Source organism: Caretta caretta, chromosome 4, assembly GCF_965140235.1.
Source record: "Caretta caretta isolate rCarCar2 chromosome 4, rCarCar1.hap1, whole genome shotgun sequence".
NCBI classification, from domain to species: Eukaryota; Metazoa; Chordata; order Testudines; family Cheloniidae; genus Caretta; species Caretta caretta.
In genome coordinates, this window is record NC_134209.1 from 104,766,384 (window position 1) to 104,792,115 (window position 25,732).

Sequence of the window (25,732 nt, forward strand, 5' to 3'; positions counted from 1 at the left end):
TATATCCTGGAATATAATATAGAGCAGTGGTTCTCAAAGCTGGTCCACTGCTTGTTCAGGGAAAGCCCCTTGCGGGCCGGACCGGTTTGTTTACCTACCGCATCCACAGGTTTGGCCTATCATGTCTCCCACTGGCTGCGGTTTGTCGCTCCAGGCCAATGGGGGCTGCAGGAAGTGGCGCAGACCAAGGGATGTGCTGGCTGCCCTTCCTGCAGCCCCCATTGGCCTGGAGCAGTAAACCGTGGCCAGTGGGAGCCGCGATTGGCCGAACCTGCGGATGCGGCAGGTAAACAAACCAGTCCGGCCCGCCAGGGGCTTTCCCTGAACAAGCAGCGGACCAGCTTTGAGAATCACTGATATAGAGGATGGGAAAAAGTTGGTAAAGGTAGGAGCTGGTGAAGAACAGTCAGATGTAAAAGAGTCCCATTTAAACATCACACAAAGGCAAGCAACTGAATATTGACAAAATGTACAAGTGTTATATACAAATGCTAGAAGTCGAAATACTAAGATGGGTAAACTAGAGTGCCTAGCATTAAATGAGGCTTTTGGTATAGGTACCACAGAAACTTGGTGGAATGATGAAAATCAATGGGACACCATAACACCAGGTTACAAAATATATAGGAATGACAGAGTAGGTCATGCTGGTGGGGCAGTGGCATTATATGTTTAAAAAGCACAGCCAAGTAAGGTGAAAATCTTAAATGAATCAAACTGTACCACAGAGTTCCTATGATTAGTCCCTGTGCTTGAACAGTGAGAGTATAGCAGTAGGAATATGCTGCAGAACACCTGGCCACAATGGTGACTGTGATTATGAAATGCTAAGGGAGGTGAGAGGCTACAAAGTCAGAAAATGCAATAATAATGGGGGATTTCAATTATCCTCCTGCTGAGTGGGTAAATGTCACCTCAGGATGTAATGCAGAGATAAAATTTCTAGAGACCATAAATTACTGCTTCTTGGGGCAGCTATTCCTGGAACCCACCAGGGGAGAGGCAATGCTTAAATTAGTCCTAAGTGGAGCACAGGATCTGTTCCAAGAGGTAACTATAGTTGAACTGCTCAATAATAGTAACCATAATGTAATTAAATTTAGCATCCTTGTAGGAGGGAAAATATGAAAAGACCTCCACAGTGGCACTTACGTGTAAAGAGGGAAAACATACTATCATGAGGATGCTAGTTAGATGGAAATTTAAAAAAGAGCAGTTAAGAGTGAAATGTTTTCAGCATGGACACTACTCAGAAACACCATAATAGAAGCTCCAGAATAAATGAATACCCCAAATCAGAAAAGACAATAAAAGGACCAAAAAATGCCACCATAGCAAACCGCAGAATAATGGAGGTCATTAGAGGTGAAAAGGAGTCCTTTAACATTTGGAAGTAAAATCCTAATGAGGAAAATAGGAAGAAGCACAAACTCTGGCAAGTAAAATGTAAAAATATAATAAGGCAAGCCAAGACAGAATTTGAGAAGCAACTTGCTTAAGATGCAAAAACTAACAGTAAATCTTAAGTATATCAGAAGCAGGAAGTCGGTCAAAAAAAGCTGTGTGATGACCAAGGAACACTGAAAGGAACACTCAAGGAAGACCAGGCCATTTCAAAGAAGCTAAATGAATTCTTCATTGCATCAGTCTTCACTGTAGAAGATGTGGGGGAGATACCTATATCAGAACTATTCTTTTTGGATGACAAATTGGAAGTGCAATCCCAAACTGATGTGTCAGTAGGAGAGATTTTAAAACAAATTGATAAACTAAACAGAATAAGTCACCAGGACCAGAGGGTATTCATCCAAGAGTTCAGAAGGAACTCACATATCAAATTGTAGAAGTACTAACTGTAATATGTAATCCATTGCTTAAATCAGCCTCTATAGCTGGAAGGTAGCTAATGTAATGCTGATTTTTAAAAGGGTTCCAGAGGAGATCCTGGCAATTACAGGCTGCTGAGCCTACTTCAGTACCGGGCAAATTGATAGAAACTATAAAAGGAACAGAATTATCAGACACATAGATAAACACAATATGTCGGGGAAGAATCAGCATGGCTTTTGTAAAGATAAGCCATGCTTCACCAATTTATCAGAATGCTTTCTGGGTGTCCCTTAGGCTCTGATTGCTAGAGGTTGGGACTGGATGACAGGGCATGGATCACACAATAATTGCTCTGTTTGGTTCATTCCCTTTGAAGCATCTGATGTTGGCCACTGTCAGAAGATGGGATACTGGGCTAGACGGACAACTGGTCTGACTGAGTATGGCCATTCTTATGTTCTTACAAGGGAGTTAACAACCTATGGATAAATGTGATCCAGTCAGTATAGTGGACTTGGATTTTCAGAAAGCCTCTGACAATGTCCCTCACAAAGTCTCAAGCAGACTAAGCAGTCATGGGATCAGAGGAAAGATCCTCTCATGGATTGGTAACTCATGGTTGAAAGGGTAGGAATAAATGGTCAGTTTTCAAAATGGAGAGAGAGCTGAACAGCAGTTCCCCCCAAAGTATATCTGTTGGGACCCATGCTGTTCAACGTATTCATTAATTATCTGGAAAAGGGAGGGAAAAGTGAAGTGGCAAAGTTCACAGATGATACAAAATTATTTAAGATAGTAAAGTTGAATGTGAAGAGTTACAAAGGAATCCCACAAAACTGAGTGAATTTCACCTGCCTTTTTGCTGCCCAGTCAGTGTTGATAAGTGCAAAGTAGTGCACATTGGAAAACATAATCCCAACTATTCATATAAAATGATGAGTTCTAAATTAGCTATTGCCACCCAAGAAAAATCTTGGAGTCACCATGGATAGTTCTCTGAATACATCCTCTCAATGTGCAGCAGCAGTCAAAAAAGCTAATATGTTAGAAACAATTAGGGAAGGGATACAAATATAAGACAAAAATATCATACCACTGTATAAAATCATGGTGTGCCACACCTTGAATAGCGTGTCCAGTTCTGGTCATCCCAGCTCAAAAAGGATATAATGGATTCGTAAAGGTGCACGGAAGGGCACAAAGATAATCACAGGTATGGAAAAACTTCTATATGAGGAGAGACTAAAAATATTAGAGCCACTCAGCTTAAAAAAAAAGAGACAGCTAATGGGGGACGTTACAGAAGTATATAAATTCTTGAATGGTGTGGAAAAAAATTGAATTGACAAGTTTTATTTCACCTTTCCCACAATACAAAAATCAGGGGTCAGCCAATGAAATTAATAGGCAGCAAGTTTAACACAAACAAGAAGTACTTTTCTACACAATACAGAACTAACTTGTTTTTGCCATGGGATGTCCTGTGCCTTTAAATGGTTTGGTCACTCTGCACTCAGTTGCAAAGCCTCACTTTCTTTTCAGTTTGTTTTGCTGCCAGAACAATACAACCACCACAGCAAACCGCTGTGATTCAGTCACCTCCCCTATCTCTGTCTCCTTCTCTGATGGGTCCAAATATAACAGTTGTGATAGCCAAAAATATAACAAGGTTCAATAAAGAACTGGATAAATTCATGGAGGGTAGGTCCATCAGTGGCTATTAGCCAAGATGATTAGGAATGCAACCCCATGCATTGTCCCTAAACCTCAGACTACCAGAAGCTGGGAGTGGAAGACAGGGGTGCATCACTCCATACTTGTCCAGCTCTGTACATTCCCGTTGAAGCTCTGGTAGGAGTCAGTGTCACAGACAGGATATTGGGAAAGATGGACAATGGTCTGACCCATGATGGCAGTTATGTTCTTATTAAATGAACCGAATTTACTGATCTCTGTTTCATGTCACATTATCTTTTAGCAGGAAAATCATCATCATAGTCATTGAGGACCTGATCCAAAACCAAATAAATGCAATGGAAATGTACCCATTGAATTTAATTGGCTTTGGATCAGGCCACAATTCCATCTAATAGCAGTGCTATTTGTAAAGGGTGAACACATATACACTTGTCCATCTCCGTCTACTAATTGCCTTGACTGCTAGGACGCTCAGACCCCTTTTCTTGACCACAATCATAGCTAATCAAGCAAATAAATCAGCAGTTGTGTGCATGCATGTCTTTGCCTGTTTCCTGTTAATTGTTTTAGACACAGTGTTGTTACATGGACTTTTGGGAACGCTGCCTAATGGCTTCATAGTCTACATTATTTAACTATATTTCAATCACTTGTTTCTACAAAGCATACATGGAAGCAACCTGCTCCTGCCTCTATAGCCACAGAGTTGTTATGATTCTCTACCTCCTAATACACTGTGATCCTAAGCATCGCGGTATTCACACCCTACACTGTATTGTAATAATCTTTGTGCAAAATCTGCCTTGATGTATCATATGAAAATGAATAACTCACTGATCAGTGATTCTTGCATGATTTATGTATGTGTTAAGAGTTATGGATATATGCTGCAATTATTACTAAAGTGTGTTTAAACCAGGCATGTAAGGGGGAGTTGGTAAACCGGTCTGCCCTAGATGAAGAAAAGTGTACTTGCTTCTGGTCATCAGGCAGACAATGAAGGTCCATTTTTACATATCAGGTAAGCAAAGCTTTCAAGGAAACAAGTAGGGGAGGAGACAGCATGGCATCTACACTCAGCAGGAGAGAGAAGCTAGGCCTGGGTTTTACTTTTCAAAGAATACATTGTGTAGGTTTACTGGCCTATAAAGACAGGGTGTCTGAACCTCAGCTGATAAACAATTGAAACAATTGTTTGTATACAATATTATTATATTATAAAAGTATGTAGAGTGAGGTATTTTCTGAAAACTAATAGCACACTTGTGATGAATATCATTGTCAAGTGTATGGCTTAATACAATATGAGGAAATGTGGCTACTTAATGATATTATGCTTTAAAGTCTCTAACCAAACAGGGAATAACAGGTTGCCTCCCAGACAGGAGAAAAGGCAGCTGTCTATCTGTCTCCAATGAAATTATGCAAGGTGTGACCAAAAATGATGGAAACCCCATTTACAAAGAAATCAGCAGGGGATTGGGAAGCCCACAGGAAGGGAAGAACAGCAGGAGGTCATCCTGCTTCTTCATGCAAGGTCATTGAACTTTAGAATATAACCAAGGACAGAAGCAATTTTTTGCATCCATCACTAGACTGACACATGGGAATATTGCTCTTGCAAGCTGAGAAAGATCGGTCTTTCAATCTCGGGGGCGGGAGAGGATTTGAAGTCTCTAGGAAATGGATGCAGTGAGAAACCGGCTTAGACAAAGATCTTTCATCTAGGAAGACAAGGGAAGCCAGCTTCTTGTGTGTCTGTGGAAGGTCCTGACAGAGGGAAAGAGGAGGCTGGGAAGAAGAATGACTGGTGAGAGAAACCATCTTGAACAGGTTTCAGAGTAACAGCCGTGTTAGTCTGTATTCGCAAAAAGAAAAGGAGTACTTGTGGCACCTTAGAGACTAACCAATTCATTTGAGCATAAGCTTTCGTGAGCTACAGCTCACTTCATCGGATGCATACTATGGAAAGCATAGAAGATCTTTTTATACACACAAAGCATGGAAAAAAATGGGTGTTTACCACTACAAAAGATTTTCTCTCTCCCCACCCCACTCTCCTGCTGGTAATAGCTTATCTCAAGTGATCACTCTCCTTACAATGTGTATGATGATCAAGTTGGGCCATTTCCAGCACAAATCCAGGGTTTAACAAGAACGTCTGGGGGGGGGGGGGGAAGGGCGTAGGAAAAAACAAGGGGAAATAGGTTACCTTGCATAATGACTTAGGCTTGAATAGAGACTGGGAGTGGCTAAGTTAATTGTATCCAATTTGCAAATGAATTCCACTTCAACAGTCTCTTGCTGGAGTCTGGATTTGAAGTTTTTTTGTTGTAATATCGCAACTTTCATGTCTGTAATCGCGTGACCAAAGAGATTGAAGTGTTCTCTAACTGCTTTATGAACGTTATAATTCTTGACATCTGATTTGTGTCCATTTATTCTTTTATGTAGAGACTGTCCAGTTTGACCAATGTACATGGCAGAGGGGCATTGCTGGCACATGATGGCATATATCACATTGGTGGATGTGCAGGTGAACGAGCCTCTGATAGTGTCAGCCACTACCCCCCCCCCCCCAGACGTTCTTGTTAAACCCTGGATTTGTGCTGGAAATGGCTCACCTTGATTATCATACACATTGTAAGGAGAGTGATCACTTTAGATAAGCTATTACCAGCAGGAGAGTGGGGTGGGGGGAGAGAGAACCTTTTGTAGTAGTAAACACCCATTTTTTCATGCTTTGTGTGTATAAAAAGATCATCTTGAACAAAGCCTGTACCTTGGTAGATTAAGTTTTAGACTTTGAGATTAATGTTTTTACTTTTATTTGCTTGTAACCGTTTCTGATTTTATTCCTTTTACTTGGGATCACTTAACCTGTGCCCTAGTGTTAATAAATTTGTTTTATTTTTACTATAAACCAACTCAGTTTAAATTGGTTGTGCAGTGTCTAAAAGGGTGTATTTGCCCCAGTTAAGTTTATGCGCTGTGGTGTGCTTTTGAGTCTTTAGAGCAACAAAGAAACTTTATTATTTCTCTGAACTGTCCAGGAGAGGACTGGACATTGCAGAATATATGGTTTTGGGAAAATTCTGGACTGGGAATGTTTTGGGGTCACCTTGCTGGCTGTAACCAAGGCTGCTGGAAGTCCGAGTGTGGCGGTGTGAGCAGTAGACAGGCTGCTGGGGTCAGAGTTGCTGAACCAGGGCTGGCTGTATAGCACACAGACACTTAAGGTATGACCTGCATGCTGGTTGCTGACTATGAGCATTCCAGGCTGGGAGCTACAGTAGCAAAACATTGTAAGACTGCAGGACAGGACCAGGACTGCAGGACAAGTGATGACAAACTCATTGATTTGGATGGCCTCCAAGCCCAAATCACTATGTATTTAGATTAAACCTGCCACTGTAGCTTTCTGGAGGCTGGGGTGAGATGACTATTAGTTTACATTTCATTAGAGCTGAGCAAAAACCAGAGTTTCCATCCCACAGGAAATTCCATCATCTTTATTTTTCATCCCAAATCAGTTCTGAAATGCTCTGGGAAAAAAAATTCTACTTGGAATTGGCAAAACACGGTTTCAGCATTTTCTATCAAAACAAAAAATTTCAATATTCCCACATCAAAATGGTTCATTTTGGTTTGTTGAACTCACCTGAAATCTTTTGATTTGAGGCAGTTCAGCATTAAACTGCATTTTCCTGTGGGTCTGCATTGCTTAAAAGAGTTGTAGTTTGGGTATCTCATACCCGCATTCTTCCTTCTGGGCTGGGACTCCTGACTAGTCTATGTCTCCCATGATGTGCTCAATCATGTCACTCCCAGGGTGACACAAGGCAGAATCAGAGAGGAAATGGTATTGCTTTATGAAAACAAAGTTTTCGGTCTGTTCAGCAAATTGAAATATTTTGATTTCAGGTCAAACCAAGCCCCACCCCAAATATTTCATTTGTTTTCCTGGTGTAAAATTTCAATTTTGCGGAAAATGAATTTTGGTCAAGAAATTGACAAAACATTGTGACCAGCTTAATATTAATTATGAACTAGATTACGTGTAAGATTAAAATACTTGTTTTTCTTTCTGTGCTTTAGATCAGTGGTTCTCAACCAAGGGTACACGGGAGTACGCCAAGGTATTTAGGTATTCAACTCATTTAGATATGTCTAGTTTTACAACAGCTACATAAAAAGCACTAGCAAAGTGAGTACAAAGTAAAATTTCATACAGACAATGACTTGTTTATACTTCTCTATATACTATATACTGAAATGTAAGTAAAATATTTATATTCCAAATGATTTATTTTATAATTATGTGGTAAATATGAGAAAGTAAGCAATTTTTCAGTAATAGTGTGCTGTGTCACTTTTGTATTCTTCTGTCTGATTTTGTAACCCACTGTTCCTCAGACATTCTTGTCAACTGCTGGAAATGGCCCTCCTTGATTATCACTACAAAAGGCTCCCTCCCTCCCCCCCCACCGCCCCTGCTCTCCTGGTGGTAATAGCTCACCTTAAGTGATCACTCTCATTACAGTGTGTATGAGAACACCCATTGTTTCATGTTCTCTATGTATATAAATCTCCCCACTGTATTTTCCACTGAATGCATTTGATGAAGTAAACTGTAGCTCACAAAAGCTTATGCTCAAATAAATTTGTTAGTCTCTAAGGTGCCACAAGTACTCCTTTTCTTTTTGTGAATACAGACTAACACGGCTGCTACTCTGAAACCTGTAAGCATGTAGTTTAATGAGGTGAAGCTTGGGGGTATGCAAGACAACTCAGACTCCTGAAAAGGGCACAGTAGTCTGGAAAGATTGAGAGTCACTGCTTTAGATAGATTTATAATATATATACTATGCACTCCAATATCCAGTCACTTGGATTGTCATAACATAGCCCTTGCTAATGATCTTTGACATGTTTTCCACCAGATGAACTTATTTTGTTATGCAATACCAAATTGTGTTCTGTCTTGAATGTTACCTACTTTAGGTACAGTATACGCGCAACTTAGATATATTTGCTGCATGAGTTAAAAATTAATAAACCACATACTAGTATATCTTTATTTGTGAATCATGAATATATTTCCTTCAGACTTCCAGAAAAACAATTTAAAAAAAAAACCATCTTCTAGAGGCATCCCCGTTACGACCCATCTGATACCACAAATAAAAGACTTTACAAATCTCAGCCTAGTCCCCAGGGGGCACTTATCACAAAACCATCACACCCATTCAATACAACTGGGTTTTCTATGTGCTAGGGGAGATCCAGTACTAGAATAGGGAGGGTGCTAGAGGTCAGGATTCAGCAAGCAGGCAACAGCCATCTAGGGAAATGTTCACAGCGTCTGTCTGAACCATTTCTGGTTCTAACAGGTTTACCATAAACGTATGCTGTTAAAAATATAGCCAACAATATTTCTTCTCTCATCACTTTCAGTTCCTGTGGCCCATTCCCACCACACTAATCCAAGATCAAGGGATCAGTTTTCTTTTTATTTTCCCATGATAAACTGGATGAGGACTTTAAATAGTTGTTTTCTTCCTATCTTATTTGATAGTAACTGAATTGAATATTGGTGACTAAAATGAACCTGACTTACACATTTCTAAATATCATCTACACGTGTTGAAAATGGTGACTGGATTGTGTCTGCTTAATGGTCACCAGATACTGAACAAATATAACTTATTTTAGAAATCTACAATCCAGAGACTGTTCTGTTGACCAAATGCATTTTCACCAACGTAAATACATCACTATCCTTACACTGGTGTACAGAGACTAATCTGGTTCCATAGTCCTTGCTGTACAATAGCATACTTCACACATAAACTCTGATCCTCATGATTGGAAGTAGAGCTGAGTGGGAAATGGATTTCCTTCCCTCAAATATTTGAGAGTCCAACATTTTCTCCTGATTTGAATTGGGATGAAACATCAACTCAAAAATCACATATTGAAAACCCTAAATGCTTTGTTTGGGTCAGTTGAAACACTGAGTAATTCAGAAAAATGTGTTTCAAGTTGAACTTTTTTAATTAATGTCACAGCAATTTCTTTAAAAGGCTCCAGAGATGATCCTGGCAATTTCAGGCCAGTAAGCCTAAACTTCAGTACCTGGCAAATTGGTTGAAACAGTAGTGAAGAACAGAATTATCAGACACATAGATGAACACTTGTAGTGGAAGCTTGTAAAGGGAAATCATGCCTCAAAAATCTATTAGAATTATTTGAGAGGGTCAAAAACACATGGACAAGGGTGATCCAGTGGATGTAGCATACCTGGAATTTCAGAAAGCCTTTTACAAGATCCCTCACCAAAGACTCATAAGCAAAGTCTGCAATTGTGGGATAATAGGAAGGGTCCTCTCATGGATGGCTAAAAACAGGAAACAAAGAAATAATTGGTCAGTTTTCAGAATGGAGACAGATAAATAGCAGTGTGCCCCAGTGATCTTTATGGGGATCAGTTCTGTTCAACATAATCATAAATGATCTGGAAAAAAGGGGTAAACAGCGAGGTGGCAAAATTTGCAGATGATGTCAAAAAACTGTTTTAAGTAAAGTCCAAAGCAGACTATGAAGAGTTACTATGGGATTTCACTAAACTGACTGTGCAACAAAATGGCAGATGAAGTTCAATGTTGATAAATACAAAACAATGCACACTGGAAAACATATTCCCAACTCTACATAAAAAATTATGGAGGTCTAAATTAGCTTTTACCACTCAAGAAAGACCTTGGAGTCATTGTGGACAGTTCTCTGAAAATATCCTCTCAACATGCAGTGGCAGTTAAAAAAGCTAGAATGTTAGGAACCATTAGGAAAGGGAGAGATAAGACAGTAAATATCATAATGCCACAATATAAATCCATAGTTCACCCTGTACCTTGAATACTGTGTGCAGTTCTGGTTGCCCCATTTCAAAAAGATATTAGAACTGGAAAAGGTACAGAGAAGGGCAACAAAAATGATTAAGGGTATGGAACAGGTTCCATATGAGGGATTAAAAAGATTGGGGCTGTTCAGCTTGGAAGAGAGACGACTAAGGAGGGATATGATCGAGGTCTATGAAGTCATGACAGGTGTGGAGAAAGTGAACAGGGAAGTGTTATTTACCCCTTCACATAACAAAAGAACCAGGGGTCACCCAAAGAAATAAATAGGCAGCACGTTTAAAAACAAAAAAAAAAAGGAAGTACTTCCTTTACGCAACACAGAGGCAACCTGTGGAACTTGTTACCGGGGGATGTTGAAAAGGCCAAAATGATAACTTGGCTCAAACACAGAGTTAGACAATTTCATGTAGGATAGGTCCATCAATGTCTACTAGCCAAGATGGTCAGGAATGTAACCCCATACTCTGAGTGTCCCTAAGCCTCTGACTGCCAGATGCTGGGACTAGATGACAGGATCTATCACTTGATAATTGCCCTGTTCTGTTCATTCTCTTTAAGGCATCTGGCACTGGCCACTGTCAGTGGACAGGATACTGATCTAGACTGACCATTGGCCTGCACCAGTGTGGCCGTTCTTATGTTATGTTAAAGGCTGTTATTAATAGGACTATGATCAATTGTCCACTGAAGGTAGGACAAGAGGTAATGGGTTTAACCTGCAGCAAGGAAGATTTATGTTAGATATTAGGAAAAACTCTCTAACTATGAGTTGTTAGGCTCTGGAATAGGCTTCCATGGGAGGTTGTGGAATCTCCACCATTGAAGGTTTTTAAAGTACTGATTGGACAAACACCTGCCAGGGATGGTATAGATTTATTTGGTCCTACCTCAGCGAAGGGTGGGTGGACTTGATGGCTTCTTGAGGTCCCTCCATTTCTGTAATTTAGGATTCCTTCAGCCCAGCTCTTTGAAAGTTGCTCACTCTAAGACCCTGAAAGGAAGAATGCAGGGTTTTCTCACCAAACTGAGTGAATAAATATAAGATATATGCCAGAAACCAAATGTCTTTTTTTAAAAATGTTTCTTTAAAAATATCTAATCCCATATAAAGCTGGAGTCTGCAAGATGTTTTCAGAAAACAAACCTGAACACCCAAATTTAAGGCTGGGTTTTGAAAGGAAACAAAGGAGCTGTTTACACACGGGACACCCAGGAAAGTGAAAATGAATTAAAGATATAAAGACAAAATGCTTTAGTGCATTAAACCCCTTTGTGGATGCTCTCAGTCACAAGTAAAGTGGCCTTAGTTTGCTTTAACTTCTGCACGTTAACTTCACACATTTAGTTGATTTGTCTTAACTTTCCTACATTTTTCCATATAAATAAGCCCTTAGACTCCTTTGAGAATCTCAGCCTAAAAGCAGCAACCAGTGATGCTTGCTAAATCCAGCTTGTGATCCATAAATTCTGGGTGCACTTGACTACATATCCATCAGATCTTTTAGCAAAATAAGCAAGTTTTACAAAAAAGTATTCTATTGAACTTGGTCAGAAATGAGAGCTAATTATATGGACCAGCTCCTAGGCTGGTGTAAATCAGCATTGCTCCATGGACTTCAGTAGAACTTTGCCAGGTTATGTCAGCTGAGAATCTGGCCCCATATTTCTAAGGCTAGACAGACTGCTTAGGTAGTATGTAGCTAAACCACTCCATGGAGAGCATTCCTTACTGGACTCCCCTCTTGTGGTGAAGGAGTGAAGAGACTAATTTACTCCACATATTTTTGGTCTGTAGCCTATTCCCTCATGTTCCCAGCTTGCTCTGCTGTCCTATGAGTGATAAGAGGGAGCCTTGTGTATGGGAGGAGTATCAGGTGTGCAGCCCCTGCACTCCTAGCCATGCCTGCAGCTGTGATCCTGGCATGTCTTACACAACAGAACAAGTAGAGTATTGGAGGAGATTTCCCCTCTTTAATCCCCTGTGTGCTTGTAGAACCATAACAGCCAGACCCATAGAGAATTTTGTGGTTTTCCTTCAGGTGTCCTATAACAAGTAGCAATAAATGAACCTCCTGTCTACTGTCAAAACTTTTAAAAAAACGTCATTGCTGACCTCTCTTTAGCTCTTACCAAGATTAGAGTTCTCACAGTTATCACAATTTTAAGCCTTTGTTATCTGATCCTGAACAAGGTGAATTTTAGGCTGCTCTAAACGGTGGTTCCAGCACACCTGAGGATTCAGTCCAATAAATTTCCTTCAGGCTGGCTTGCATGCTTTATCCTTTTCAGACAGCTCAGTGCTATCTGCAGACCACAATGTAGAATGGAAAAGAACACCAAAGGCAAAAATACTTGAGGCTTAAAACAGAATTCAGATCTACTATGTTTGTCTTACATGCAACCATATCCTTCTCCACATGCAACTTCTCCTTCCCACGTTATTACTGGCCTTCCCTATATCCTTTCATGTGATTTCATGTGATTGAATTTAGCAAAGTACAATGCTGTTTTGTATTTCAAGTTTGAAACAAATTTCTCCTCTTTGTCATTGTTTGTCTTTTTGCCTGGACTAACATTAATGAGATTCCATTACATTCTATTTTGGAGCTGATGGTTGGAACTGTGTTTCTGTGCATTACACTTTGCAAGGGAGAAAATAATGCATTATTTTTTCTTTGTTTCATACATTTTTTCATATCTGCTCAAATGAAAAACAGATGTGTTGACTTCATCTGTTTCTTCCCAGCCCCACAAAATAGCACGTTCACAATGTGACTCAGCCTGAAAAGAGTGAGATTTACTATTTATCATTTACCATTTTGCTCTGATGCCCTTTTCCCCCCTTCTTGATTATAGTCAAGTCCCAAGGTGAAGCTAATAGTTTATAAAAGAGAAACAGGTATAACGTAAATGCAATCATCTTCAGAACCACAAATCTTTTCAAAAAGGAATTGCTGTCAAAAGAAATAAAGAAGTTCCAAAATATAGTACAGGTTATTAGAAAGTAGTCCATCCAGTTTCTTAGGGTCCATTTAAGCTAATATTTTCATATAGGATAAACAAATCTGACTTTGCTTTCATTTTTCACCAATAACATTTATTTTGCATACATAATTGATATATTGTACACTAGCCATTACCTTCAGCCCCCAACTAAAACCTCTCCAGTGCATCATCAAGGATCTACAACCTATCCTGAAGGATGATCCCTCTCTCACAGATTTTGGGAGACAGGCCAGTCCTCGCTTACAGACAGCCCCTCAACCTGAAGCAAATACTCACCAGCAACCACTCACCACAAAACAAAAACACTAACCCCGGAACCTATCCTTGCAACAAAGCCCATTGCCAACTCTGTCCACATATCTATTCAAGGGACATCATCATAGGACCTAATCACATCAGCCACATCAAGGGCTCATTCACCTGCACATCTACCAATGTGATATATGCCATCATGTGCCAGCAATGCCCCTCTGCCATGGACATTAGCCAAACCGGACAGTCTCTATGCAAAAGAATAAATGGACAAATCAGACTCAAGCATTATAACATTTAAAAACCAGTCGGAGAACACTTCAACATCCCTGGACACTCAGTTCCAGACCTAAAAGTCGTAATTCTTCAACAAAAAAACTTCAAAAACGGACTCCAATTAGAAACTGCAGAACTGGAATTAATTTGCAAACTGGACACCATTAAATTAGGCTTGAATAAAGACTGGGAGTGGATAAGTCATTACACAAACTAAAAACTATTTCCCCATGCTAATTTTTCCCCTACTGTTACTCACACCTTCTTGTCAAATGTTTGAAATGAGCCATCCTGATTATCACTACAAAAGTTTTTTTCCTCCTGCTGATAACAGCCCACCTTAATTGATTAGTCTTGTTAGAGTTGGTATGGCAACACCCATTTTTTCAAGTACTGTGTGTATATACATTTTCCTACTGTATTTTCCATTGCATGCATCTGATGAAGTGGGTTTTAGCCCACGAAAGCTTATGCCGAAATAAATGTGTTGGTCTCTAACGTGCCACAAGTACGCCTCGTTTTTATTGTACAATAAGTTATTCAACTTGAAGGAAACAGACATCTACATTATCAAACCCAGTGGCTTTGTTTAGGGTGCAAGGCACAAGATGACAGGATCTCAGTTCTGTTTATTTTGCTGTTCATTGCAAGATTATTGGCTGATAAAGTTAATGTTGTCCATGATTAATAATGGATGAGTCCCACAGCTTTGCTTGTAACACTAAGGGGTCTTAAAGCAAGGTTCTCGTATCTTAAACATGGGTCCAAAACATGGTATAATGGTTTCTTTATCCAATTTGCTCAATTTACAGGTAAAAAAAGATTTTATTTTCTAGCTTTCAATGCTGAAAATTCAGGCTAGGATCTGAAAGTCAACTGGCCTGAGACTCCATCTCTTTCTCCCTTAGCTTTAATGGTTCTACAGTGCTTATAGAGGTTAACAGTAATAAAAACATGTTTATGTCACTTAAGTACACTTATATGACCTGGGATAGGACAGGGAACAGATTCCTTGAGTGAGATGGTTTTCTGAGCCTAAGAAGGAGAAGTTGAATGCCAAGCTAATCTGCTCTACTGACTACAACATGCGTGAAATTTTGCCCTCTTCAAAATAGGGTGTAAGTGATGCATAGGAGTTGTGTTGGCCTTCTGCTTAGGACAATTCCATTCAATATGTGCTAGCCAGCTGGGGGACTAAACATAATCTTTAATAAACAGACCATGCCCTCTTTAAGAACAGTACCTACAGCGGCATTATAGCTTGCTTATCTTCCCAACACACGCTTTCGAGACATGCTGCTCTGTTGGTTGCATAGACCTGAAAGCAAACATGGGAAGCCTCAAAAAGTTATGAGCAACTGAAAATGGGAGATTAGAATAGACCCTTCATCTCAACCTTAACTATCATTCATGACAGTAAATGTTATTCTCTATTATCTCCATATTTTTAAAATGGCTTGGTTGAAAGCTGTGTTCTGATTGACTAAAGTAGTGTCTTAACCCAACTATTTATTACCCAATGAATACTCAAGTTGGGTCTACAACACCTGCCGTTGTAATGTTACTCTGTTGTAGTCAAACAATTTTTATTATAACATTTATACTTAAATTATGCATCAAATACAAAACCTCTGATATATATAAAAAAAGCATTTAAAATGTATCAATTTGCTAGTCTATGTGGCTAGGACTTTTAAATAAAATCACAAAAAAATCAAGGTTGCCTCTAAGCCATTTTAGCCACCTGATTGGTGAAGGTAGAACTCCTCAAAATTTTAAACACACAGCTTTGCCATTAAAAAAAAAAAAAGAACTTTTATCAAATTTTTTTTGTGCAAAAAAGTAAAAATTGCTGAAATGTTTCATTTTTCATTAAGTTTCTTTACTTTTTCATTTTTTCTAATTTATCAATTAGACTTAACAAAATGGTCAACAAAATTTTACAGCTATTGAAAACCATTTTCAATCAATATATAGTATGATAAATATTTTGAAAAAGTTTTTTGTAAAATTTTCCAAAAATAATTGACAAATTCAGTGTAAATATTTGAAAAAAAGAGGGGAGGGTTCTATTCCAAATTTTAAAAAGGAAAAAATCTTCAAAATTACCTATAAAATTCATGGTTTTTATTTTTCAGTCAGCTCTAGGTGAGGAATATATAGACATTTGTACGTTCCCTTTCAGACCTTTTATTTTCCCCTCCTTTCCTCACACTTATCACTCCCATCTCTTTCCAGCTGATCAAGGAGGTTCAGGAGGTCTTAAAAGAAAAAAAGTCACCTGTGTCAATTCAATCATCTGACTGGTGACACTGGGACTTCATAAAGGGAACTGCCAGTCCTATTGTTTTATCTTCAAAGAGGAAGCCAGTCACAGAGTGGAGGGGAGTGGGCTGATAACAAGAGTTTCGCTTTTGAAGCTCCACTCAGGTCAACTTTGACCAGCAGCATCGGTCTATTCTCTGAAGCCCAGCCCACACTAATACAGAAAGGGAAGAGTCAGGGGGAGGAAAAAGTGGGAGAAGGCAGAGAGTGGAGGAAGGAGGAAGACATGCATGGGGGGAGGAACAAAAAAGAACTGGCTGTACAGATTTGATCAGCTGTTTTGTTTTGTTTTTTTGTTTGTTTTTTTTACCATATACTCCATTGTGATAGTGAAGGAACCGAGGGGGTTTGGGGCTCATTTTGAATCTTGTCTCACATCGTGTATAGCATAAAGATACAAAAATAAAACACTAGTATCTAAAATTCAATCAAGCTTTTAAATGTGAAAAAATATTTGTATTGACTGCCGCATTTCTAGCAGTGGAATTTGAGAGGACTGTAGCATTTCGTCAATGATTTTGCTGATAAATGAAATATTAGTTATTTGTCCCACAATGTATACATAATGACAGTACAAAAAAGGAAGAGATAAAATGCATCAGCAGCATTACTCTCAGTTTCAGTATGACTAGGCATTTTTTAAAAAAATGAAGTAGGAGAAATCCAATGCGTTTGATCTAATGCGGGTTAGACATTGTTGATGCAAACCAATTTCCAAAATGCAGTCAAATTCAAGAAATGCTATTCCTGTTCATAAAGCAGCCTGTATCAAGAGATATCATTCCTTCAAGACAAGATGATAGTCAGCTCAGGAATGTTACAAGTGGGTACTAGCCCATCTTGGAACCACTCACCATTATTGTTATTACACATTGTTTATATTGCATGGGAAATTTTAATGGCTCTTTGAAAACCTCAACAATATAAGAAATTGTACCTATCAACAATATTGCCAAAACAAACAAAAACACACACGGCACTTAGAAAAGTTTTACTGCATATTTAAATTAAAGGAACAGAGTCAGACAAATAATGGGTGAAAAAAGTCACTGCACAAATGTTAGATCATTTCAGTATGCAAAGTATTGGTCTTCGTGAAAACATATTTTAAGGCAATTTCAGAAGATAAAAGAAAGGGTGGTTCATGCTTAAGTTCCTAGCTCTGCCTACAGAGTTCTTGTTTGTCCTCGTGAACAGGAGATCTCCCACATACTGGGTGAATACCTTGCCCATTAGGCTAAAGGTTCTAAGGGAGCTTCTCCCCTCCCTGCACCACCGTTGTGTGTGAACTCGCCAAAGGAAGCTGATCTGGTAGGTGGTCTCAGAACACACCTACCGGATCAGGTCCCCACATGTAACTTAGGTGGCTGAACACCTATATTCTCTGGTTCATGGATCACAAGCAGAGATAGGCACCTCCTTGCAGCCTGGACATAGGTGCCTATCTCCATGAGAGGAGTGGGTCTTAGCATGTACCCTTCTGGTGAGTGTCTCCCATTGGCTAGCATAGAGCCACCTAGTGTGCTAGCTTTGGGGGTTGCATTCTAAGGCATCTATCTCTCCCCGCTCAACATACAGGATCCGAGGTACCTAACTCAGGCTTTGTGTGTTGCAGTATTGTTCCTGTGATTTTCTAAGCATCTAAAAATTAGGGACTACAAACCTGGGCCTCATAATGCCTAAGTCCCTTCATGAATTTGAGCTTAATCTCTGTGACTCGGTTTCTTTTCTGTAAAATGGGGATAAAATGCCACATTCCTTTTATCCTCTCTCTTACTTATGTTTGGACTGTAAACTCTTTACTCTTCCAGGTCTATTTTTTTTTACTATGTTTTTGTATAGGGCCTAGCACAATGAAACACCAATTTCAGAAGAGATCTGTAAGATCTACTAATCCAAATCAGAACCCTAAAATGACAGTTTAACTATCTCAGAGCGCTTTGTTTTTACTGTAGGAAAATATATCAAAGTGAAGTCTACTGTGAAAACCAAAGCGTTCTGAGATAGCTAAACAGTCAGAATCTCCATTTTAGGGTTCTGAAAGATCAAGCAGTTCAGATTACTCAAGTAACAAAATCTCTCTGCATAATCATTCCAGTATGTTTTGGATGTAATGTTATTCCAAGTCACTATCTGATACCTGTAAACATTGTCTTAAAAATTCAGTTTAATTGAATATTGGGAAAATATTGCAAGAAATGTTGTGGTGTTAGTTTGGCGGGGTCTTTTGGATGCTCTTGCCTACAGCAGAAAACTTTTGTCATTGCCTGAGTATCTTTAACGTTTTAGATGCAGAACCTATTTGTTAGAGGATGGTCACACAAGCAAATAGGCACATATTTATATGTAGAAAAAAATATACTAAATATCCTGAATATTGATTCTTGGAACACTCATTCTGGAGCACACAGGAGAAGGTAACTGTGGACTTAAATTTGTCTATATGGGAAAGTTTTGCCTGTTATTATATCTGTATAACTGTATTGATGTGAGACTGGTATAACCCCCATTTGGACACTCTTATTCCAGTATAAGACTGTCAAATATAAAGGGAAGGTTAACCACCTTTCTGTATACAGTGCTATAAAATCCTTCCTGGCCAGAGGTAAAACCCTTTCACCTGTAAAGGGTTAAGAAGCTAAGGTAACCCCGCTGGCACCTGACCCAAAATGATCAATGAGGGGACAAGGTACTTTCAAATCTGGAGCAGGGGGGCGGAAACAAAGGGTTCTATCTGTCTGTGTGATGCTTTTGCCAGGAACAGATCAGGGATGCAAGCCTTACCACTCCTGTAAAGTTAGTAAGTAATCTAGCTAGAAAATGTGTTAGATTTTCTTTTGTTTAATGGCTTGTAAAATAAGCTGTGCTGGAGAGAATGTATATTCCTGTTTGTGTCTTTTTTGTAACTTAAGGTTTTGCCTAGAGGGTTTCTCTATGTTTTGAATCGGCTTACCCTGTAAGGTATTTACCATCCTGATTTTACAGAGGTGATTCTTTTACCTTTTCTTTAATTAAAATTCTTCTTTTAAGAACCTGACTGATTTTACATTGTTCTTAAGATCCAAGGGTTTGGGTCTGTGTTTACCTGTACCAATTGGTGAGGATGATCATCAAGCCTTCCCCAGGAAAGGGGGTGTAGGGCTTGGGGGGATATTTTGTGGGAAAGATGTCTCCAGCCTCTTGTTGGGCCACAGTGGCCTGTATCAATGCCTTCATACATCCTCCTTTTTTTTTTGGGGGGGGGGGTGATTTATAGGGGGCTGATCCTGTCCTGAGATGGCTTCCACAGAGCTTTACTCACTCACCACATCCCCCTGCTGACTCCAAGTGTGGCAAAATACCTTGTTCGCCTCAGCAGGCTCAGTCCTTTTTAGCCTTGGAGACTCAGGTTTGGGGCAAGGCAAATCCTTATAGGTGGCACAGGGTCCTGCTACTCCTCTCCTCAGTCAGTCCCTTGTGCTTGTTGTCCTTCCCTTCTGGGGAGGGAGTGCAACCTCCCTGCTGGGAGGGTTTGGTGTCTTGCTGCAAACAGCCTACTGGCAGCTTCCCTGTTCCTCTCATTCCCTTACTCCCCCACTCCTTCCATGCAGGGGAGGATTTTAAAGAGGTCTCAGGTAGTTGGAGTCAGCTGAACCTAATTGGTTCCCTAGCAACCCCTTTTCCAGCTGAACCTTATTGGCCCAGGTTCTCTCTCCTCAGTGGATAGGGAGGGGCCTTTTAACCCCCTGGGACTAATTATTACCCCCCCGTAGCTGTTTGTCCTGAGTTTACCACACTGTTCTTTGTTTAAAGGGCTTGGTGGTGGCAGCACACTGTTCAAGGACAAGGCAAAGTTTGTACCTGGGGGAAGTTTTTAACCTAAGCTGGTAAGAATAAGTTTAGGGGATCTTTCATGCAGGTCCCCACATCTGTACCCTAGAGTTCAGAGTGGGAAAGGAACCTTGACAAAGGCTTTCTTCAGTTTAGTTTAAGCCTTTTTCCAAGGGATATAAGCTATACCAAAAAAGCAATCAAACCAACCCCCAAAACAACAAAACACATCATTATATCGGAATGTGAGTGTCTAAGGGGGAGAGGTGGTTGATTTATACCAACATAACTCTATTGGTTTTAATTCACACCTTAGGTGACAAAGCAAAACCTTCCCATTTAGACAGATCCTTAGCCTTAATTACATACAAGAGATAGTTTAGAAAATAAGTGTGAGTGAGCCCCTAATTAACTGTGACCACACCTGTTTCTGTTCTACACTGTAGAATGTATGCTTGTGTAAGGTATATGACTTGCTGAATTCCAACTGAAATTTTATCAGCTATTAGACAGTAGAAACACAGCCCTCAAAATCATCCTAGGAGTACGCAGCATGACATCATCCTTTCCATCACAGCCAGTCAATCATTGCTATAAATTACCACTAAATATACAGAAACAAAGCTTCTGATTCTGCAAGTGTAGACTGTGGGTCAGTATAATGCACCTCTATGTTGATTTATTATTGTGATGAGGGAATACAGGCCAGGATGAAGAATATTATAGCTGTTGTTGAGTGCACCAGTGATCCCCGGTAGTAAGAATAGCCATCTATCTTAGATACTTACATGGCCCTCATTTCTGCAGTATCTGAGCCTTTCACAATTTTTAATTTATTTATTGTCACACCTTTGTGAGGTAAGAAACTCCCATTTTACAGATGAGGAACTGAGGCACAGAGACTGACTTGCTTGAAGTCACATAAGACAACTGTCTTAGAACAGAAAATTGAAATTGGGTCTCCAGAGTCCCAGGCTAACACCGTAATCACAGGACCATACTTTCTACCCAAGTCCAGAATGTCAGAGAGAAAATAAAGGAATCTTTACAAAAACACATAAGCTAATCAGGAAGACAGAAAAATGGAATGGACTAAAACAAGACAAAAACAGCCTATCAGCAGTCAACTCCATGGATATATGGTTACTGAGGCTTTCACCGGCTTCTTTGTAACTTCAACAGGTGCTTGTCAAGGACCTTCTACTCTATCTGCTCTTTCCAATGTGTCTGCTATTTACATCAGCCACAAGAAGGTTCAGCAAATGTTTGTTAGTTTTCAAGGGCATCCAGGATCGTACATGCCACTTAGCTATTGGGTCTTATTCAGTGTAAGTCTGACTTCAGGCCTTATTCAGTGTAACTCTGTGGAATTAAATGCTGTTGCTCCTGTTACCCATCATGAGCAATAGGAGAGCCATGAAAATATAAATGAATTTGTCAAAATAAGGTCTTTTCACACAATCTGGTTCAGACAACACTTGAAGCAGTAAGAAATATACTAGAATTTATATTTTTGCCTTTCTATTCTATAAATGGTGATGTTTTTATTAATTCTGTTTCTGGAATCTTTTAAGTATCTCATCCATTGTTTTCTCTGCCCCCTGACTGTATGTTATGCTTTTCTCCTCTGGTTCAAGAGGTTTGTGACTCACTCCCACACTGTTGTGCACTATAAACTGCAATTGTTATTTCCGTTATTTGGTGGGTGAGTCATTTTATTTGCAGTTATTCACTACAAAGTGTGAATTTTACTTTCTGTTAACATCTGTTTGAGTCTTTTCTGATTTGGTGATTATTACAGTTTATTTCCATTGTGAGCATTTTGCTGCATTGTTGTTTACTATATACGGAGTTCTGTTAGCATCACCTGTAGCTCATACTCTTCCCTGAAGTTGTGTCCCATGTAAGGCTTGATCTATTTCTTTGCCTTGTTATTTTGCCTTCACCTGACAGAACTGTTTAAACCTTTCCTACACTAATTATTATGGTGCAACTTACATCACATCTAAAGATTTCCTGCTCCCATTAAAACATTTGCACTTCCACATGTAATAATCACTAGTTCTGATGAGAGAAAATTACACCATCGGTGAAATCCTGGCCCTAATGAACTCAGTGGGAGTATAAGTATTCCACTTAACTGGGCTAGGATTTCACCTCATAGCTTTAGATGATTTCCTTTGCAAATTAACAGCAATTGCCACAGCAAAGGATACTTACAATTTCTCTAACCCACTGAGAAGTCAGGAAGCCTCAGAAAGGGGCAGGTTTGACACAAGAATTGGCAAGCAATGTAGGTGGAATTCATCTCTGTGCATAAGGCCAGAACAAGGCCTATGTACCACTAAATTACTCAAAATGGAATTTATGTAGTACATAAGCTCTTCCCTGGCTCTCTGTGCAAGGGAGAATTTCAACCTCTATGGATGAAAGTTCAGGTTTCATGGTATTTATATATAAGAAATGAAAAAGAAATATTTTGGCCATGATCACAGTGGGTTGAGTTCGTACATATATCTTTGAGACATTTGTAGAAGGAAAGCTACACTTTCAGCTATATCAGGTATTTATTTATAAATCTTCATTTGAAATGTACCATTCATTATCACTCTTTTCACGATAGACACAGCAGCTTCCATCACATAGGGTGGGAGAACTACCTTAATACAAATCTGCTCCTTCTTGTGCCCTGAAGGCAGCAGCCTTCTTATCCTGGTTTCACTGCATACCACCCAGTCAGAGGAAAAGGAATATACTCAGAATGTGCACATGTGAAGATAAGGAAAATCAGCTTCTATCCCCCAAAAGGCAGAACTGCTAAAGCGAAAGTTCACTAAATGCTACCAGTTATATTTTATGATATTGAGTCTTAATAATCAAAAATAGATTGGCACAGATGTGCTGGAAGCAAAAGCCTGCACAGACTGTGTCTGGCCCTAGTGTGGGTGTGTAGTAGTAGGAAGAAAGTAAATGTCTTCACTTGTATACACCAATTACGGGGCCAGACATAGCAGCAGTCACTGTGCTAAAGGGAGGATAGAAGTTGCTTCCTCCTGCTGCCCTCAGGGTTCAAGTCACTCCAAAGGGGCCAGTCTCCCCTCTCGCACCATGCACCAGCCTGAGGAGATAGCCAGGTGAGCTGCAGGGAGAACTTTGCATCCTCCTAAGTAACATAACAATTCCCAACTCAGGCAAGGACTAAGTGACACAATCTGGGCCTTTAGTGAGAGTATACAGTAACTCAGGCTCAAGCAAAAAGAGTAGAAATCTATTACAACCATAAAAACGTTTACAGGTTTCAGAGTAGTAGCCATGTTAGTCTGTATCAGCAAAAACAAAGAGGAGTCTTTATCCCAAATAAATGTATTAGTCTAAGGTACCACAAGGACTCCTCACTGTTTTTTATAAAAACATTTGTATAACACATGCAAATGGAAGGGGACTTGTCTGTTCAGCTTTGTGGATAAACATGGCTTGTTGCTGGCATTTATTATGTGAGAAATTACAGAAGCTATAAATATATATGTTAGAATTTACTCCCTTACTCAACAAAAGCAAAGATTTGTCAGCTTGGGTAATCTGCAGCGCTTATACAGAATCTATGAATGAAGCCTTTTATTCATATTTTGTATTTCAAAGTCATTCTGAAGGGTATTTTCTCTTATTTTGAATTAGTATCTACAACAGACAAATGATTAATCTCTGATCGGCACAATTAAATGTCCTGGCAAGGAAAATTGGTTGTGTTGTGTTGTCTACTAATAGATTTTAAGACTATTGTGTGTCATGCTTATTCATCTCTCTAATGAGGTTTGTTCTAAAGGAAAGATTGAGATCTTTGACAGTTACTGAATTTCATTTTAAGAATCCCAGGGAGGAAAATTTCTTCCTAAAAAAACAAGGCTAAGAATGCTAAATCCTTCTTACAGCTCACACAGGCATAACTGTGTAATGGTATATAAAGTGTTTTAGCCTTCTATTGTGTCGTCAACACATACAGGGGTTTTGTTTGTTTGTTTTTGAATTGCATTTTAAAAGAGTGGGACAAATTGAGCAAAATAGTCACTGGGCAGCTTACTTTTTTTCTGTAAGTGTTTGTTGCTGTTTTCTTCTACAGCTTGTCTCTCCCAAAATGAGAATTTATCATTATTTCTGCTATTAAGGGCCCAAGCTTTCCCATAAGGAAGATACTGAACATTTCTCTATTAGATATTTTACTAGGTTGTAACCTGTATCTCCACTTATCAGCTACTCAGTTGACTAATTCTGCAATCAAGCCTATGTCGGTGAGGCAATATCCTTTATTGGACCAACTTCTGTTGGTGAGGGAGACGAGCTACAAAGAGCTATTCTTCAGGTCCGGAAAAGGTACTCAGTCACAGCTAAATACAAGGTCAAATAGATAGTTTAGCAGTTCCATAAAGGGCTTGAAGGGAGAATAAAACTACTATTGTTAAACAGTGCATATAAATGGATCTGCTGACTGCCTACATAGCTTGAGAACTGACCAAGAAAAAAGGGGAATCCACACAAGTCTAAGATTTGAACGGAAAGGCCTTGATTTCTTAGGTTTGCTAAGCCTTGCTTAGTGGGAAAGATTAAGAACTTCAATCCCCTACCCACTAAGACAAGCATTTACCATTTCCAGTATACAATGTAATCCTACAAATACAGCAACTGTTGAGTTATTGCCACATTATGTTCTATCAACAGAATAAGGTATTGCACATAAAACAAAATGATGGGAAAATAATTAATAAAATATAAGCAGACAGGATGAAGCATCTTAATGCCTAATAAATCAGCATCTTCGTCAGTTCTTATTCTTAGGCAGCTTGGTTATGTCATGTGAATATTAAAAGAACACACTGAATCTATAGAGTGCATAATACTGGCATTATCAAAGACCACATAAGCACTGGCATCAACTTAGTGGTGTCTGGCAGCTTGTGAACAAATTTTCTGGATGGCTTCTAAAGAATAACAATAAATGTCATTTTAAAGTTGTCAAGTACGCGATAATAAACAGACGTAGGATGTGTGATGCTTTGGTGCTAATAAAATCAAATTTAGCTGTACACAGTAGAGATAAAGGGAAGGAAAAGCCATGTTCAGTACTGGACAGCTTTTAAGTAGCCTACATTTCAGTTTGTGTTTCAGAGTTTGTCAAAGGAATGCTAAGTTGCCCAAGAATTGGATTATAATGACAAGAAATTAATAGTGGTTAAAAGTTAAAAAGTGGCACTATGCTCAAAATGCCTGGAAAAATAATATAGGAAATTGCACAAAAAGAAATTGTTATAAACAGATGTGAATATATTATGATGTTACATGCAAATCTCATGGTTATGAATGAGTACTTAATGTAACAGGCAATAATTATTTTTATCCATATGATTGGTTAGATTTACTAATAGAAAATATCATTAAACAATACAGGATCAGAATTGCATTATGGGCAATTCAGAGTTTTGAAAGGCATTGTGGCAGAGCTCTGACCTTGTCCCCATGGGTCCCCCTCTTCCAGGCAGTTTATGCTAGCTTCAGAGGCTCACTACAACCCTCCATGTAGCCCTTCTGTCTCTAGGGCCAGGGATACAGTCTACTGAGCA

The 25,732-nt window shown here is 39.3% G+C and overlaps 1 long non-coding RNA gene across 1 annotated transcript in view; it reads right to left on the reverse strand.

Moving 5' to 3' along the window:
• The window catches only part of LOC125635965 (uncharacterized), a 405,253-nt gene that overhangs the window by 135,270 nt on the left and 244,251 nt on the right, over positions 1-25,732 (reverse strand). The window contains exons 3-4 of the long non-coding RNA XR_012668174.1: positions 11,339-11,442; positions 9,832-9,928 (exon numbers count right to left, since the gene is read on the reverse strand). This is a non-coding gene — a long non-coding RNA (uncharacterized LOC125635965). The remainder of the gene's footprint in view (positions 1-9,831; positions 9,929-11,338; positions 11,443-25,732) is intronic.